Below are 18,782 nucleotides of genomic sequence, written 5' to 3'. Positions count from 1 at the left end.
TACCTAGATTTTAGTTCAGGATTAAGTCTTCTAAAATACCATTAAGCATCCCACAAAACTTTCTCCAAAGCTTTTGATTTATTCTCCATTGCATATAAAAGAAAATACCTCCTTACCCTAATATTAAGTGCCCTTCACCATTCATTTGAGATCTACCTCTGCAATCTATTCCTACTATCATGGAATGTTGTTCTGTAAAAAGTAACTAATGATGTGATTTTTGAGTTATTATTTACAAAATTTGAATTTCAATTCATCAAATATTTAGTATCAATTTAAGTGCCAGATTTTATATTCATTGTGAAATTTATAATTATGTGAATTTTATGTGTACATATAAATAATAACTGTTTTAACAGTGACTTAGAAAATAATTAAATCAATAAGAAAAAAGAAAGCTGATGTGAGAGACTATGAAGCAGAGAAGGTTGCCTGCCAGAGGATAGGCAGAAGGGAGAATAAAATAATTTTAACCAACCTGCATAAGCAAAGCTCTTACTCCTCCCTAAGAACCATGAGACTGACTAAGCACCCAGCCCAATATGGCAACTGAGAAGACAGTACAACCTTCCTTTTGAATTTGGCTGGTAATCATCAATCTGTGTGAGCTTTTCATAGCCAAACCATTAACATTGACTATGGTGGGTAGATTTATAAGGGTAATTGGAACAGTGATTGTTGATATCAATTTATATGAGGAATTTTAATATTACTATTAGTAAAGTACAACGGCAATTCTGAAGTGTGATTAATATGATTAAGTCTATAATTAAACTAATAATAATTGTCTAATTAGAAAAGAAAGCCTGAAGTTATAAATTTGCTAGAAGAGACAAGAAAGGAAACACTTAGCCCCCAGTATGTGCTCCAAACTCTGCTAGATACTTTGAATGTTATTTTGCTTTAACCTCACAAAACCCCCAAAATCATAATTATTACCACAGATGAGTAAAAGAGCTCAGTAAAGTTAAATAATTTGCCCAAGATCAATCACCCAGTAGACTGAAAGTTGGGATGTGAACCCAAGTTTCTCAGACTCAAAAGTCGTAGGTCTTTTATTTCACTAAACCTCAGGACAAAATGAAAAAAAAAAAACTGAGAAAAGAAGACATGAAGTACAATTTGGACATCTCACATGCTCATGACATAGTAAGTTTGAGAAGTAAGGTATTTTATAAAGTGGAACCTTGAAAAGAACCCCTTCACGTGGACCATGCATCCACTGGCACTACCCCTTCATGTGAACCATGGACCTATGGACACTACTCCTTCTCGTGCACCATGCATTTATTAACAGTACCACTGAAGCTTCCAACTGTTCCACTGTGACAACAACTGGACACTCTAAATTAATTTCAGTAAAGATGACCTACCAGTGCAGAACTAGCAATTTTACAATAAGACGTGAATGTGAATATGAACATGCCTGTGGATAAAAACAAGTAAAAACAGAACTGTTGAAAATGAGAATTTTAGGGGCGCCTGGGTGGTGCAGTCGGTTAAGCGTCCGACTTCAGCCAGGTCACGATCTCGCGGTCCGTGAGTTCGAGCCCCGCGTTGGGCTCTGGGCTGATGGCTCAGAGCCTGGAGCCTGTTTCCGATTCTGTGTCTCCCTCTCTCTCTGCCCCTCCCCCGTTCATGCTCTGTCTCTCTCTGTCCCAAAAAAAAAAATAAATAAACGTTGAAAAAAAGAAAAAAAAAGAAAATGAGAATTTTAAATACTTCTGTCTTTTAAGCTGTCTTCAAGGTTTGTATTTCTAAAAGATGGTAAGATGATAGACAGATAGATGGATGGATGGATAGATTATAGATAGATGATGATGATGATGATAGATAGATAGATAGATAGGATTTAATATATACACATTAGATATTCTAAATTTCCAAAAAAGAGAACTAATAGAGTGCAGAGCATTTTTTTAAATGTTTATTTATTTTTGAGGGACGAGAAAGAGTGTGTGGGAAAGGCAGAAAGAGAAGGGGGACAGAGGATCTGAGGCAGGCTCTGTGCTGACAGCAGAGAGCCTGAGGTAGAGCTCCAACTCACAAACTGTGAGTTCATGACCTAAGATGAAGTCAGAAGCTTAATCAACTGTGCTACCCAGGTATCCTGAGCACAGAGCATTTTTGAGCACAATGACATACTGTAAAAAAAAGAAAAATAGATTAGTTGCTACTTATGTTTAAAAAATATTTTAAAATGGTAGTTCCTGTGCTCACTAGAAAAATTCTATTTCAAAAAATCCTTATTTTTAAAGTACCATAATACTGGGAGACAGGGAATACCCTTAACTGATATTCAACCAAGATGCCTATTATGTCTTTCATGATATATTTTTAACAGGATATGATAATATTGGAGGATAAATAAATAAATGACCGTATTTAGGCTATAAATTAACATATTTATATCCAAGTGAATTACAAATATATCTGTCTGGTTCTTTCCTGGTAAATTTTTTTTTAATAAACCAAACTACTGGAAAAAAATGCAAAAGACAAGATTATCAAATCAAATCAAATTAGGAGGATGCTACTGAGGACAACAGAATCAAACATTTCAGCAGTTTTGTAAGACAAGCCAAATTACCATGGTAAAATTTAATGAACATAAATGTAAACAATCCACTGAGACTCTAAAAATCAAATACACAAGTACATGATGATTAAGATATTAAGTAATTGCCATTTATGTATAAAAGACCTGGACAAAAGCTGACAGTACACTCAGTATGAGTCAATAATTGTAACATCAAAACACCTAATTTAACCTTAGACTACAGTACTAGAAGTACAGTATCCAAATAAAGAGATAACAGTCCCCTGTGCTGTGTGCTGATCCATGCGAAGAATTATTTCTACTTATGGACAAAAGATTAAGTGAGATACACTGAGAACGTCACAAAGAAATAAGGTCAAAGGACAAATAATTGAAGAATGCCTAAGGAAAAGACTAAAGCTGTCATACTGGAAACAATGGCTACATGGAAGCCAAATACCTTTGGCAGAGAGCAGACTAAAGACTAAAAACATGAAGTAAAATTTGGATACCTCACAATCTCATGCAACAGTAAATTTGAAGAAAAAAGTATTTTATAGAGAGATACCTTGAAAGGAACCACTTTATGTGGACCGTGCATTCACTAGCAAGAGCATGAACACATTTCAATGAACTCTATCCAGAGGCAGTGACTTCCTAGGCATTAGTACAACTGTACATCTCCAGGTTTCCCTTCACATGGGCAGGGCATGTGCTAGTAAGCTGATCCCACCAGGGAGGGCAGTCCAGAATAAGCCCTTTCTGCAAGCAGGCAGGAGGTCCATCTATCCTACAACTTCCTCACCCCATTCTCAGGCCTATCCTACATGCCAGCTTCTCAGTACTACTTCTCAGGAGGCAAAGAAAGTCTAGGCAGCTTTTCTTACACTGCACAGGTGTGGGATTTTGCTAGTATGTTCTCAGGTTAAAGTATCCATACATTTTTCTCAGCCCATTCTTTCTCAAAGCCTCCTAGAGGAGAGGCCAAGATGGCAGAACAGCATGGAAGTTTTTTTTATGTCTCTCATCCCTGAAATGCAGCCAGATCAACACTAAACCATTTTGCACACCTGGAAACGTTATTTGAGGATTAACACAATAATCTGCACAACGCGAACCACAGAACTCGGCAGGTACACAGCACGGAGAGGTGAACTAGGGGAGAGAGAAGCCTCGGTAGACAGGGAGTTGCTTTTGCTTGCAGAGAAGACAGAGATGGGGGAGAGTACAAGAAAAGCACCCCCTCAAAAAAATCAGCTAGAGAGAAAATGGAAAAGTGGAAACAGCCACAAGGACTGAACAAAAAAGGGAGAAAGGAGAGGGTTTAAATTCCATTAAGACTCTATAAACAGGGGGAGTGCAGACACTGAAACTCTGCAGCTCCATACCTTGTGGTGCTCTGGTGGGAGGGGCGAGTCCCCAGGAGCAGAGAGTGAGGTTTGAGGGGTCCTCAGGCCACATGGGGAGAGGCAGTTCCCCTGCTGGAAGGATATTTGGTAGAGGCTGTGCAGCCACCCCACAGGCAAAGGTCCCAGCAGACCCCAGAGAATAAGCACATTCACTAGTGTTGGAATAAGGACATTAAGGGTGAAGCCTGGCACCAGATGTGTGTTACGATTTTCCATAAACCCTGAAATGCTACTGCTACAAGATCGCATGAACTTTTTCTGGGGCAGGCTGACACCCAACTGTAGTCTCTGGGCATTGGCAGCAGTGCAGTCTCATGAACATTCCTGGGGGTCAGATGGCACCCAGCCATTGCTCAGCCAGACCCTCCCCTAGAAGGTCTCAGCGGGTCAAAGCTGCAGTCCCTCAGAAGTGAGGGGTCAGGAAACACAACCCCATCTGAGATAAAACTCAGAAGAGAGGTTCCACCTGGTAGCCTGACAGCTTGGTCACAGACAGTGTAGAAGCTGGGAGTGGATAGAAACCAGAAACAAAGGAGGGGTGCTTGATTGCCAGTCACAGAGAGCACAGAGTTCTGATACTAGAGACTGGGTAGCTGGGTAGTGCCATTTTCACCCCTCCCACGCATGTGCATACACACCTATATGTGCCAAAGCAATCCAGCCCAGTAGCTGAGCAGAGCATCGGGTAGAGAACGGAGCTGTTACACTAAAGCCACCCAACTGGGACAACAGCACTCTTGACAAACACAAGTCTCTCTGCATGCTTAGTTTACAGACTACAGTGCTTCATAGCTTGACTTCCATGGGAAACCAGATGTAATTTCAATCATACTTCATTATGTTCACTGGTCCTATTACTCATATTTTTTTTCTTTTCTTATTCTTGAATACAGAAAGAGAAAAAAAATCTATTTTTATTTTCCATTTTATTACAAAGATTTTTCTTTATTTTTTCTACTAAATTTTTTACTTTTTGTAAATTTTTAAATTCTACTTTACACTCATCATTTCATTTTATTCTATTTTATTGTACTAATTTGCTCAAATTTTCAAATATTTTCCTTTTTTCCATTTTTTCTTTTTTTTCTTTTCTTATATTTCCCTTTTTGCTGTAAGCTATAAGCCCATTTCAACATCCAGAGCAAAACACACCTAGGATCTAGCATCATTTACTTGATTTCTTTGTGTTGTTTTTCATTTTTTAATTTATTTTTTTTACTTTATTCATTACTTTTATTCCTCCAAAATAACCAAATGAAGGAATTCACCCCAAAAGAAAGAAGAGAAAGAAATGACAGCCAGGGACTTAATCAACACAGATACAAGCAAGATGTCTGAGCCAGAATTGAGAATACGATAATAAGAATACTAGCTGGGGTTGAAAATAGATTGGAATCCATTTCTGTGGAGATAAAAGAAGTAAAATCCAGTCAGGATGAAATTAAAAATGCTATAACGGAGCTGCAATGTTGAAATGCTGCCACGGCGAGAAGGGTGGATGAGGCAGAGAACTGAATCAGCAATATAGAAAACAAACTTACGGAGAATAATGAAGCAGGAAAAGAAGAGGGAGACTAAGGCAAAAGGGCATAAAATAAAAATTAGAGAAATCAGTGACTCATTAAAAAGGAATAACATCAGAATCATAGGGATCCTAGAAGAGGAAGAGAGAGAAATTGGGGTAGAAAATTTATGTGAGAAAATCATAGCAGAAAACTTTCCTAACCTGGGGAAAGATACAGACAACAAAATCCAGGAGCACAGAGGACTCCCATTAGACTCAACAAAAAAACCAACCATCAACAAGGCATATCATAGTCAAATTCACAAAATACTCAGGCAAGAAAAGAATCATGAAAGCAGCAAGGAAAAAAAGTCCTTAACCTACAAGGGAAGACAGATCAGGTTTGCAGCAGACCCATCCACAGAAACTTGGCAGGACAGAAAGGTGTGGCAGGATATATTCAATGTGCTGAACTGAAAAATATGCAGCCAAGAATTCTTTATCCAGCAAGGCTATCATTCAAAATAGAAGAGATTAAAAGATTCCTAGACAAACAAAAATCAAAGGAGATTGTGACCACTAAACTAGCCCTGCATAAAATTTTAAGGGAGATTCTCTGAGGGGAGAATAGACAAAAAACCAAAAGCAACAAAGACTAGAAAGGACTAGAAAACACCACCAGGAACTCCAACTCTACAGGCTACATAATGGCAATAAATTCCTATCCTTCAGTACTCTATTTTTTTAATTTTTTTAATGTTTATTTATATTTGAGAGAGAGAGAGACAGAGCACGAGCAGGGGAGGGGCAGAGAGAGAGGGAAACACAGAATTGGAAGCAGGCTCCAGGCTCTGAGCTGTCAGCACAGAGCCCAATGCACGCTCGAACCCATGAACCATGAGATCATGACCTGAGCCGAAGTAGAGTGCTCAACCGACTGAGCCACCCAGGTGCCCCTTTCAGTACTCACTTTAAATGTCAATACTCTAAACGCTCCAATAAAAATACATAGGGTAACAAAATGGATAAGAAAACAAGATCCATCTATATGCTTTTTACAAGAGACCCACTTTAGACCTAAAGATACCTTCAGATTGAAAGTAAGAGGATGGAGAACATCTATCATGCTAATGGTTGATGGAAGAAAGCCAGAGTAGTCATACTTATATCAGACAATCTAGATTTTAAAATAAAGACTGTAACAAGAGATGAAGAGGGTCATTATATCATAATTAAGGGGTCTATCCAAAAAGAAGAACTAACAATTGTAAACAATTATTTTCTAAACATGAAAACACCCAAATATATAAATCAGTTAATCACAAACATGAAGAAACTCATTGATAATAACAGCATAATAGTAGGGAACTTCAACATCCACTTAGAACAATGGACAGAACATCTAAACAGAAAAACCAACAAGAAAACAATGGCTTTGAATGACACACTGGACCAGATGGACTTAACAGATATATTCAGAACATTTCATCCTAAAGCAGCAGAATACACATTCTTCTCCAGTGTACATGAAATGTTCTCCAGAAAAGATCACATAATTGGACCTAAATCAGCCCTCAACAAATACAAAAAGATCAATATCATCCTGTGTATATTTTCAAACTACAACACTATGAAACTTGAAATCAACCACAAGGAAAAATTTGGAAAAATAACAAATACTTGGAGATTAAAGAACATCATACTATAGAATGAAGGGGCTAATCAAACAGTTAAAGAAGAAATTAAAAAGTACATGGAAGCCAATGAAAATGATAACACCATGGCCCAAAACCTCTAGGATGCAGCAAAGGTGGCCATAAGAGGGAAGTATATAGCAATCCAGGCCTTCATAAAGAAAGAAGAATGGTCTCAGATATATAACCTAACCTTATACCTTAAAGAGCTGGAAAAAGAATAGCAAATAAAACTCCAAAACAGCTGAAAACAGAAAATAATAGATTAGAGCATAAACCAATGCTATTGAAAACAAAACAAACAAACAAACAAACAAAAAACAAAACAGTAGAACAGATTGATGAAACCAGGAGCTGGTTCTTTGAAAGAATTAACAAAATTGATAAATCCCTAGCCAGTTTGATCAAAAAGAAAAAGGAAAGGACCCAAATAAATAAAATCATGAATGAAAGAGGAGAGACAACAACCAACACTGCAGAAATATGAACAATAATAAAAGAATATTATGAGCAATTATATGCCAATAAAATGGGTAATCTGGAAGAAGTGGACAAATTCCTAGAAACATATACACTACCAAAACTGAAATAGGAAGAAATAGAAAATTAGAACACACCCATAACCAGTAAGGAAATCAAATTAGTAATAAAAAATCTCCTAAAAAACAAAAGTCCAGGGCCAGACGGCTTTCCAGGGTAATTCTACCAAACATTTAAAAGAAGAGCTAACACCAATTCTCTTGAAGCTGTTTCAAAAAATAGTAATGGAAAAAAACTTCCAAACTCTTTCTATGAAGCCAGAATTACCTTGATTCCAAAACCAGACAAAGATGCCACTAAAAAGGAGAACTATAGACCAATTTACCTGATGAACATGGATGCAAAAATCCTCAACAACATAGTAGACACAGATTCAACAATACATTTAAAAAAATTATTCACCATGACCAAGTGGGATTTATACCTGGGATACAGGGCTGGTGCAATATCCACAAAGTAATCAATGTGATTCATAACATCAATAAAAGAAAGGACAAGAACTACATGATCCTCTCCATAGATGCAGAGAAAGCATTTGACAAAATACAGCATCCTTTCTTGATAAAAAAAACCCTCAAGAAAGTAGGGATAGAAGGATTATACCACAAGATCATAAGATCCATATATGAAAGACCCACACTAATACCATCCTCAATGAGGAAAACCTGACTCTCCCCCTAATGCCAGGAATAACAGGGATGTCCACACTCACCACTGTTATTCAACATAGTATTGGAAGTCTTAGCCTCTGCAATCAGACAACACAAAGAAATAAAAGGCATCCAAATTGGCAAGGAGGAGGTAAAACTTTAACTCTTTGCAGGTGACATGATACTCTATATTGAAAACCCAAAAGATTCCACCAAAAAACTGCTAGAACTGATTCATGAATTCAGCCAAGTGTTAGGATATAAAAAATCAATGCACAGAAATAAGTTGCATTCCTACACACCAATAACGAAGCAACAGAAAGAGAAATCAAGGAATCAATCCCACTTACAATTACACTGAAAACCATAAAATACCTAGGAATAAACATAACCCAAGAGGTGAGAAATCTACACACTGAAAACTAAAGAAACCTTTGAAATAAATTGAAGATGACACAAAAAAAATGAAAAAAATATTCCATGCTCCTGGATTGGAAGAACAAACATTGTTAAAATGTTTACACTCCCCAAAGCAATCTACATATTCAATGCAATCGCTATCAAAATAACACTAGCATTCTTCAGAGAGCTAGAACAATCCTGAGATTTGTGTGGATCCAGAAAAGACCCCAAATAGCCAAAGCAATCTTGAAAAAGAAAACCAAAGCAGGAGGCATCAGATTTCTGGACTTTAAGATGTATTACAAAGCTGGAATCATCAATACAGTATACTACTGGCACAAAAACAGACACTCAGATCAATGGAACAGAACAGAGAACCCACAAACATATGGCCAACTAATCTTTAACAAAACAGGAAAGAATATCCAATGGAATACAGTCTCTTCAGCAAATGGTGCTGGGAAAACTGGACAGCGACATGCAGGAAAATGAACTTGGACCACTTTCTTACACCTTACACAAAAATAAATTCAAAATGGATGAAAGACCTAAATGTAAGACAGGAACCCATCAAAATACTTGAGGAAAAAGAAGACAAAAACCTCTTTGACCTCGGCTGCAGCGACTTCTTACTCCACATGTCTCCAAAGGTAAGGGAAACAAAAGCAAAATTGAACTATTGGGACCTCCTCAAAATAAAAAGCTCTGCATAACAAAGGAAACAACCAGCAAAACTAAAAGGCAACCAACGGAATGGGAGAAGACATTTGCAAATCACATATCAGATAAAAGGTTTGTATCCAAAATCTATAAAGAACTTATCAAACTGATACCCCAAAAACAAATCATCCAGTGAAGAAATGGGCAAAAGACATGAATACACACTTCTCCAAGGAAGACATCCAGATGGCCGACCAACACATGAAAAAATGTTCAACATCAATCATCATCAGGGAAATACAAATCAAAAGCACAGTGAGATACCACCATACACCTGTCAGAATGGCTAACATTAACAACTCAGGCAACAACAGATGTTGGTGAGGATGCAGAGAAAGAGGATCTCTTTTGCACTTCTGGTGGGAATGCAAATTGGTGCAGCCACTCTGGAACACAGTGTACAGGTCCCTCAAAAAATTAAAAATAGAATGACCCTATGATCCAGCAATTTCACTGCCAGGTATATATCCAAGGGATACAGGTGTGCCATTTCAAAGCGGCACATGCACCCCAATGTTTACAGCAGCGCTATCAACAATAGTTAAAGTATGGAAAGAGTCCAAATGTCCATCAATAGATGAATGGATAAAGAAGATGTGGTATACATATACAATGGAGTATCACTCGGCAATGAAAAAGAATGAAATCTTAACATTTGTAACTATATGGGTGGAACTGGAGGGAATTATGCTAGTCAGAGAAAGACAAATATCATATGACTTCACTCATATGAGGAATTTAAGATACAAAACAAACGAACATAAGGGAAGGGAAGCAAAAATAATATAAAAACAGGGAGGGGGACAAAACATAAAAGACTCCTAAATATAGAGAACAAACAGGGTTGCTGGAGGGGTTTTGAAAGGGGGGATGGTCTAAATGGGGAAGGGACATTAAGGAATCTACTTCTGACATCATTGTTGCACCATATGCTAACTAACTTGGATGTAAATTGAACAATAAAATTTTTTTTAAAAGCCTCCTAGATCATATTGGCCCCAAAACTTCCCCAAGAAGCTTTCTGACTTCCCAGGGTTATATCCAAGGAGCAAGACACCAGCTCATGTTTTAGATCCCTTAAAACCTATCAGAGAAATTTTACCCACCCTTCCCAACCCTTGGCCAAGGTGTTGAAACTGAATCCCCTAAATGGTAAATTTCTCTGCCCCCTGCACACTGGACTCCACCCTCCACATGCCAGAAAATTTTCTACTTCTACTGTGACAGGAACTTGCTTATGTCCAATATTTCCCCTTTTTAATCTATGATGTCATTTGTTTGTTAAAAAACAAACTAAACCTCTGTGCTCTAGAATTCCTGCCTTGGCTTTTCATGTGTAAACCTCAACTTTAGAAGATTTAAAAAGTGTGAATTTTTTTCTGTCAACAAAACCTGGTTCTTGGAAGAAAACCAAAAACAAAACACAGATAGATAGATACATAGATAGATAGATAGATAGATAGATAGATAGATATTATAACCCATCTCTATATATTTATGTATACTATATATATACATATGTGTGTATACTATATATATACATATGTGTGCATACGTGTGTGTGTATATATATATATATATATATATATATATATATATATATGTCTGTGTGTGTGTGTGTGTGTGTGTTGTGTGTGTATGTGTGCATGTATGATTTTTTTTTTTGCCTGCTTTATTTTTCTTCCAGGAACCAGGCTTTCTTGATAGAAAAGAACTCAACCCTTTTCTGATTTTTCTTTAGTTCATCTCCCCATTAAGAATTTTTTAAACTCAAGTCCAAGCAATGACTCACTTCACTCTTGATTATGTTCTATCTTTGCAGTAAATCAATGAATGCTATTGATTCAACGAGTGGCTAAACAACAATACGAAAGTAGAAAGTAGGTATTTCTCTAGAAATACTGGATAAGTATTTGTATTGCGGAAACAGGTTGAATTCTATCAAATGTTCTCCTCTACATATACTGAGGTGATCATAAAGCTTTTATGCTTTACATAAACAAGTTAAATTTCATGACATTATTTTTGAGATGTTAAGCCAAATTTATAGTCCTGAAATAAAGTCCAGATAACCATGAGGTTTTATCTTATTTATATATTACTTATATCAGTATTTTTTAGTTTAGAATTTTTGCCTCTCTGTTCATTTTTTCCTAATTCTCACAACACAATGTTAAGTCAGTTTTATTATTCCCCTTTCACAGAGGAGAGATCTGCAAGCTTACAGAGGTTATTAAGCAATTTAGTCAAGGTCACAGAGCAAGCAAATGCAGTACTTGGACTCTAATTCAGATCTCTCTCATTCCAAGGATTAGGATTTTTCCACTAATCAGCCAGCATTTTTCTGTTCTAGAAAGGTCAACGATGAATCAAATGCAGATTCTGTACTCAGGATACTCACAGCATGCCCCAATTCTATTTTCCTCAGGTATTCTTACAGGATGACAGTACTTGTCAAACAAATTGAAAGGGAGAATGGTTAATACATGGAGCAGAGATATTAGATTTTTGAATTCCGGCTCTGTCCCCAACTAGCATATTAGCCTCACTAAGCCTCGATTTTCTCATCCAAAAAATGAAGCTTAGACTTCTAGTTTCTATTCTAGCATATAAGGAACTTGGAAGTCATCACTCCATCCTAACAACAAATAAAAAACTGAACAAACTGAAAACCATCAACTCACCTTAGATCATTGAAAAAAGTGAGGTTATAGGGCAAACCACTAACCCCCAAACTTGTAAAGACAGTAAAGTGGAAAGAGTATCACAACTTACTGGAGTAGAAAGCCTTAAGCAGAAATTTTCACTGGAACCAGTAACAGGTAAGAAAACCTGAACTGTAATGGACGAATTGGTGGAAATTCAGTGTGGATAAACCTGAGTGATGAAAACTCCAGGAGTGGGGGGCAGTCTTAATCTTTCCAAGCTGCTATAATACAATACTATAGACTGGGTAGATTATAAACCAAAGGAATTTATTTCTCACAGTTCTGGAGGCTAGAAATCCAAGAACAGGGTGCCAGCATGATTACGTTCAGGTGAGAACTTTCTGAGTTTCAGACTGCTGACCTCTTGCTGCATCCTCACATGGAAGAAAGGGCTAAGAAGCAATCTGGGGTATTTGTTAGAAGAGCATTAATCTCATTCATGAGGGATTCACCTTCAATATCTATGTAACCTCCCAAAGGCCCCATGTCCTACTATCATCACTTTGGGCATTGGGATTCCAACATATGAATTTGGAGGGGTGGGGGATAAACATTCAGACCAGAGAAGGAGTAATCAATGGGGAGGGGCAAACTTTTCTGAGTTTTACCTCCAGGAAATCTACCAGGTTCTCACAATAAAAATCAGAGAAAATTCCTCTCCTGCTTCAGGAAGGGGGAAGGAGAGACTTAACCATTTTGCAATGTGCCAGCCCATTCAGCTCTTCTATACAAGGCCTGCCCTGAAAAGAAATTGTTTTACTCAATTCTAAACTATTGGCTTTTTATAAGAGCCTAACTGAACTGAGGAAAGAAATACTCAACTCCAGCCAGTCTAGCCTTCCATGTGAAGGAAGGGAAATACACAACCCCAGCCAACCCTGGCTATCCTGACACAACGAGGTGGCAAACTGAAAAGCACTCATGCAGTTTACAGCTCAGGAGCACAAGCTCATTAAGAGGCTGAGACTTAATCCTAAAACTATAGGCTGCTTCCCCTCTCCGCACACCATACCATCACATTACTAAAGGACAATTACTAGAGTTCCTTCTACCAAGTACATTATGCTTGGACTTCAACAAAAAGTTACAAGGTATACTAAAAACCAAAAGGACATAGTTTGAAGAAAAAGAGGAAGCATCAGAATCAGATACACGGAGCAGGGATGTTGGAATTATCCAACTGGGAATGTAAAACAACTATGATACATATACCAATGGCTCTACTGGATAAAGCAAACAACATGAAATAACAGTTGCAAGCAGAGAAATGGACATTTTAATATGAATCAAAAAGGAATTCTGGAGATTAAAAACACTGGAATGGAAATGAAAAATGACTTTGACAGGCTCATTAGTGCAATCACTAAGCATGGCAGATGAAAGAATTTCTACCTTGAGAATACGTCAATATAAACTTCCAAAACAGAAAAGCAAATAAAAAATAATGAAAAAAAAAAGAATAGAGTATCCAATAACTGTGGGGCAAATACAAAAGGTATAACATATGCATAATGGGAAAGAGAGAAAGATACAGAAAAAATATTTGAGAAAATGACTGAGAAATTCCCCCAAATTAATGTGAGACACCAAACCTCAGGTCAAAAAGCTTAGACAACACCAAGTAGAATAAATGAAAACAAAGCAAAACAAAACAATACATTTAATCATATCATATTCACAATACAGAAAACAAAAATAAAGAAAAAATCTTGGAAGAAATGAAAGGGAAAAAAATCTTATCTATACAAGAGCAAAGATAACAATTACATCTGATTTCTCTTCAGAAACCATGCAAGCATGAAGACTGGCGTAAAATAGTTGAAATTTTGAGGAGAAAAAAAACCATGCAGAATTATATATACTGTGAAATTATCTTTTAAAAGTGAAAGAAAAATAAAATCTCAAATAACCAAAATGTGAAGGAATTTGTCACCAGTAGACCTGCACTGCAGGAAATGTTAAAAGAAGTTCTTCAGAGTAAAGAAAAATGATATCGTTCAGAAATTCAGATGTATATAACAGATTATCACTGAAGAAGGAAGAAGTGAAGATAAATAAAAACTTCTTTTACTTACTCTTAATTGATGTAACAGATAACAAAAACAACAGCAACAATATATTTGACTACATAATATGTTTATGTATAAATTGAAATGAATGACACCAATGATATAAGGGATCGGAGGGAAGAACTAGGAATATGTATTTTGTTATGACATACGTGTACCACCTGTCAATTATATAATGTTGTTTATTTGAAAGTGAACTTATATTAGTTGCAAATGTATATTGCAAACTCTAGGGTAACCATTAAAAAAGGTAAGAAGTGGTTGTGATGTCCTGCAGCACTGGAAGGAAATGTTAGCAACTGAATTTTCAGAAGACCAGATCTATAGTGGATAAAAGAGATGGCTTGAAAGATGAGACTTACAACTGTTTTACAGTGCTCTTAAAACAGAAGATGACCATTATGTTGGAACTTGGCCATCAAGGAGGAAAGCAATAAAACATGAGGTTTGGAAAAGTCATTTCAGTTGGCCCCAATAGCTAAATAGTTTCAAGCTTCTGGACAGAAGTGAATAATGTGAACAAGTCTGGTGATGAAGCACAGATTAAATTCCTACAATATCTTAATTTCATAGTACCCTTGTCCCATATAATATATATAAGAAGGACCAAAACTAGAGCCAAGATCTGAATAGTATTATTTCCAATAACCAAGATACAGGAACAACCCAAGTGTGTATCTACAGATGAAAGGATAAAGAAGATGCATGTACACACACACACACACACACACACACACACACACACAAACAAAATGGAAAGTTACTCAGCCATTAAAAAGAAAAGAGATGAGATTTTGCCACTTACAAAAACATGGGTGGACCTACAGGGTACCATGCTAAGTGAAATAAATCAGACAAAGACGAATACCATATGATTTCACTTATATGTGGAATCTAAAAAACAAAACAAATGAGCAGAAACAGACCCAAAAATAGAGGGGTGAGCGATGGGCAAAATAGGTAAAGGGGAGTAGAGATACAGGCTTCAAGTTATAGAATTAGTCAAGGGGATAATAAAAGGTATGGGGGGATATAATCAATGGTATAGTAATAGTGTTGTACAGTGACAGATGATAGCTATCCTTGTGGTGAGCATACTATGATGTATAAACTTGTTTAATCACTATGTCATATACCTGAAACTAAAGTATTCCTATGTATCAGCTAGACTTCAATTAAAAAAAAAAAGAATATGCATTAGGAAAATGCAAACGAAAACTTCCTCACACCTACTAGAATGACTATAAACAAGGAAATGGATTGTAAGAAATAGTGTTAGTGAGAATGTGGAGAATTGTACATTGCTGTTGGGAATATAAAATGCTGCAGCTCTTATGTAAAACAGTTTGGTGGTTCCTCAAAAAGCTAAACAAAGAATTAGAATATGACACAGCAAATTCATTCATAGGTATATAAACAAAGGAATTGGAAACAAGAACTCAAACAGTTCTTGTATGCCAATGTTCACTGCAACATTATTCCCAATACACAAAATGTGGAAACAACTCAATTGTCCATTAACAGATGAATGTATAAATAAAATGTATATATACACAATGAAATATCATTCTATTGTAAGAAGGAATAAAGTTCTGATACATGTTACAACATGGATGAACCTCGAAAACATTATGCTAAGTGCACTAAGCCAGACATAAAAGAACAAACACTGTATGATTACACTTATGTGAGTTATCTAGAATTTAAGAGGCAGAAAGTAAATAGAGTTTACTGGGGGTTGGGGGAAGCGAAGAATGGTGAGTTACTAATGATTATACTTTCTAGGGCTATTAAAAAGGTTTTGAAATAGATATTGGTTATGGTTACACAAAATTGTGAATGTAATTAATGCCACTGAATCATTGTACATTTAGTAGCCAAAATGGCAAATGTTCTGTTATATACACTTTACCACAATTTAAAAGATTAGTAATGTGTGATATACATAAAGTCATTTAATTATACACTTTAAATTGGTAAATTGTATGTGAATTATATCTCAATAAAGTTATTTTACACCCCCAAAGGCAAAACAGCATAAATAATATGTTTTTAAAGGGCAAAAATAAAATTATATAAAAATGCTCAATTACAACTACAAAAGGAACAAAAACAGTGAGAACAAAATAGGAATCAGAAACTAGAACAATGCATACAGAACCTAACAAATAATAGTTGCTATTAACCCAACTATACCAACAATCACTCTAAATATCAATGGCCCTAATACACCCAAGGAGATTGTCTGAGTAGATCAAAAAACAAGACCAACTATATGCTATCTATAAGAAACCCACTTTACATATAAAGACACATGTTACTTAAAAGTAAAAGGATGGAGAACAACATACCATGTTAACACTATATTCATGTGAGAGCATTCTTCAGAGCAAAATAAAAAAAAAAAGCTATCAGGAATAAAGAGGGATATTATGAAATGATAAAGGGAGTCAATCCTCCAAGAAGACATAACAATTCCTAATGTATACATGCCTAAAAAGAGATTGTCAAAAAACATGAAGCAGGGGTGCCTGGGTGGCTCAGTCAGTTAAATATGTCTCTTGATTTCAGCTCAGGTCATGATCTCACAGTTAGTGGGTTAGAGCCCTGCATCAAGCTCCAAGCTCACAGCATGAAGAGTACTTGTGATTCTCTCTCCCTCTCTCTCTCTGCCATTTCCCCTCCCTCAAAATAAATAAACTTTAAAAAATTGGCTGCCTGGGTGTCTGTCATTTAAGCATCTGACTCTTGATTTCAGCTCAGGTCATGATCTCATGGTTAGTGAGTTCAAGTGCTGCATTGATTGGGCTCTGTGCTGACAGCATGAAGCCTTCTTGGGATTCTCTGTCTCCCTCTCTCTCTGCTCTCCTTGCTCACATTCCCCACCCTTCACTCTCTCCCTCCCTTTGTCCCTTCCTCCCTCTTTCTTTCTCTCTCAAAGTTCAATAAACATTTAAAAGATAAAAAATTGAAAAACAACATGAAGTAAAAACTGATAGAACTGCAAGGAAATTTGGATGAATCCACTATTATAGTTGTAAATGTAATCCTCTACCAGAAATGGATCCAGTAGTCAGTAAATCAATAGGGACATAGATGAATTCAACAATACCTTTAATCAACTACATATAATTGATATCTATAAACTAGCTAACAATAGCAAATACACATTCTTCTCAAGCATACACGGAACATTCACCAAGAGACAATATACTGAGTCATAAAAAAGCACTCTAACAAATTTAAAATAAAATAGAAATCAGACAGTATATACTCTTATACCATAGTACAATTAATCTAGAAATCAGTAACAGAATAGTAACTGGAAAGTCCCCAAATTCTAGGATATTAAATAACACATTTCTATATAACACATGAATCAAACAAGAAATCTCAAGAAAAAATATTTTGAACTAAATGAAGATGAAAATACAACTTATCAAAATTGGTGAGATGCAGTGAAAGCAGTGCTTAGAAGAACACATAGTATTGAATGCATATATTAGAAAATAATGCCTAAAATTAACCATTTAAGCTTCTGCCTTAGGAAACTAGAAAAAGGAGAGAAAATTAAATCCAAAGTAAGAAGAAAGGAAATAATATACATCACATCAGAAATCAGTGAATTTGAAAACAGTAAGTCAAATAGAAAAAAAAAAAAATCAACAATTCCAAAAGTTGATTTTTTTAAGGATCAGTAAAATTGATAAGCTTCTATCCAGGCTAATTAAGAAAAAATGGAAAAGAAAATACAAATTGCTAATGCTATAAATGAAATGCTAGTGACATCATTAGAGATTCCATTAACATTAAAATAATAATCAATGAATAATATAAATAATTATCTTCCACAAACTTGACAACCTAGATAAAAAAAAGGCCAATTCTTTAAAAAATACAATCTGCTGAACTCACACAAGAAGAAGTAGACAATCTGAATAGACCTATGTCAATTTAAAAAATTATACCAATAATTAACCTTCCAAAACAGAAAGCACCAGATGGATTCACTGGTGAATTGTACCAAATATTTAAAAGAAACAATATCAATTCTCTACAATTTCTCTCAGAAGATAGAAGCAGAAGTAATACGTCCTAATTCATTCTATGAAGCCAGCATTACCTGAACAGCAAACCCAGACAAAGAGCTTATTAGAAAAGAAAGCTACAGACCAGTATCTTGTATGAGAATAGATGAAAAAATTCTCAGCAAAGTATTAGCAAATAAAATCCAACAATGTCTAAGAAGAATTATAGACCATGACCAAGTAGAATTTATCCCAGGCATGCAAGCCTGGCTCAACGTTTAAAAATCAATTAATGTAGGGACGCCTGGGTGGTTCAGTCGGTTAAGCATCTGACTTCAGCTCAGGTCATGATCTCGTGGTTTGTGAGTTCAAGCCCTACGTCAGGCTCTGTGCTGACAGCTCAGAGCCTGGGGCCTGCTTCAGATTCTGTGTCTCTCCATCTCTCGGCCCCTCCCCTGTTCATGCTCTGTGTCTCTCTGTCTCTCAATAATAAATAAACATTAAAAAGAGGTTTTTTTA

The sequence above is a fragment of the Leopardus geoffroyi genome, chromosome D1, assembly GCF_018350155.1.
Source record: "Leopardus geoffroyi isolate Oge1 chromosome D1, O.geoffroyi_Oge1_pat1.0, whole genome shotgun sequence".
Taxonomy (NCBI): domain Eukaryota; kingdom Metazoa; phylum Chordata; class Mammalia; order Carnivora; family Felidae; genus Leopardus; species Leopardus geoffroyi.
Note: the sequence above shows the minus strand (reverse complement) of the source record.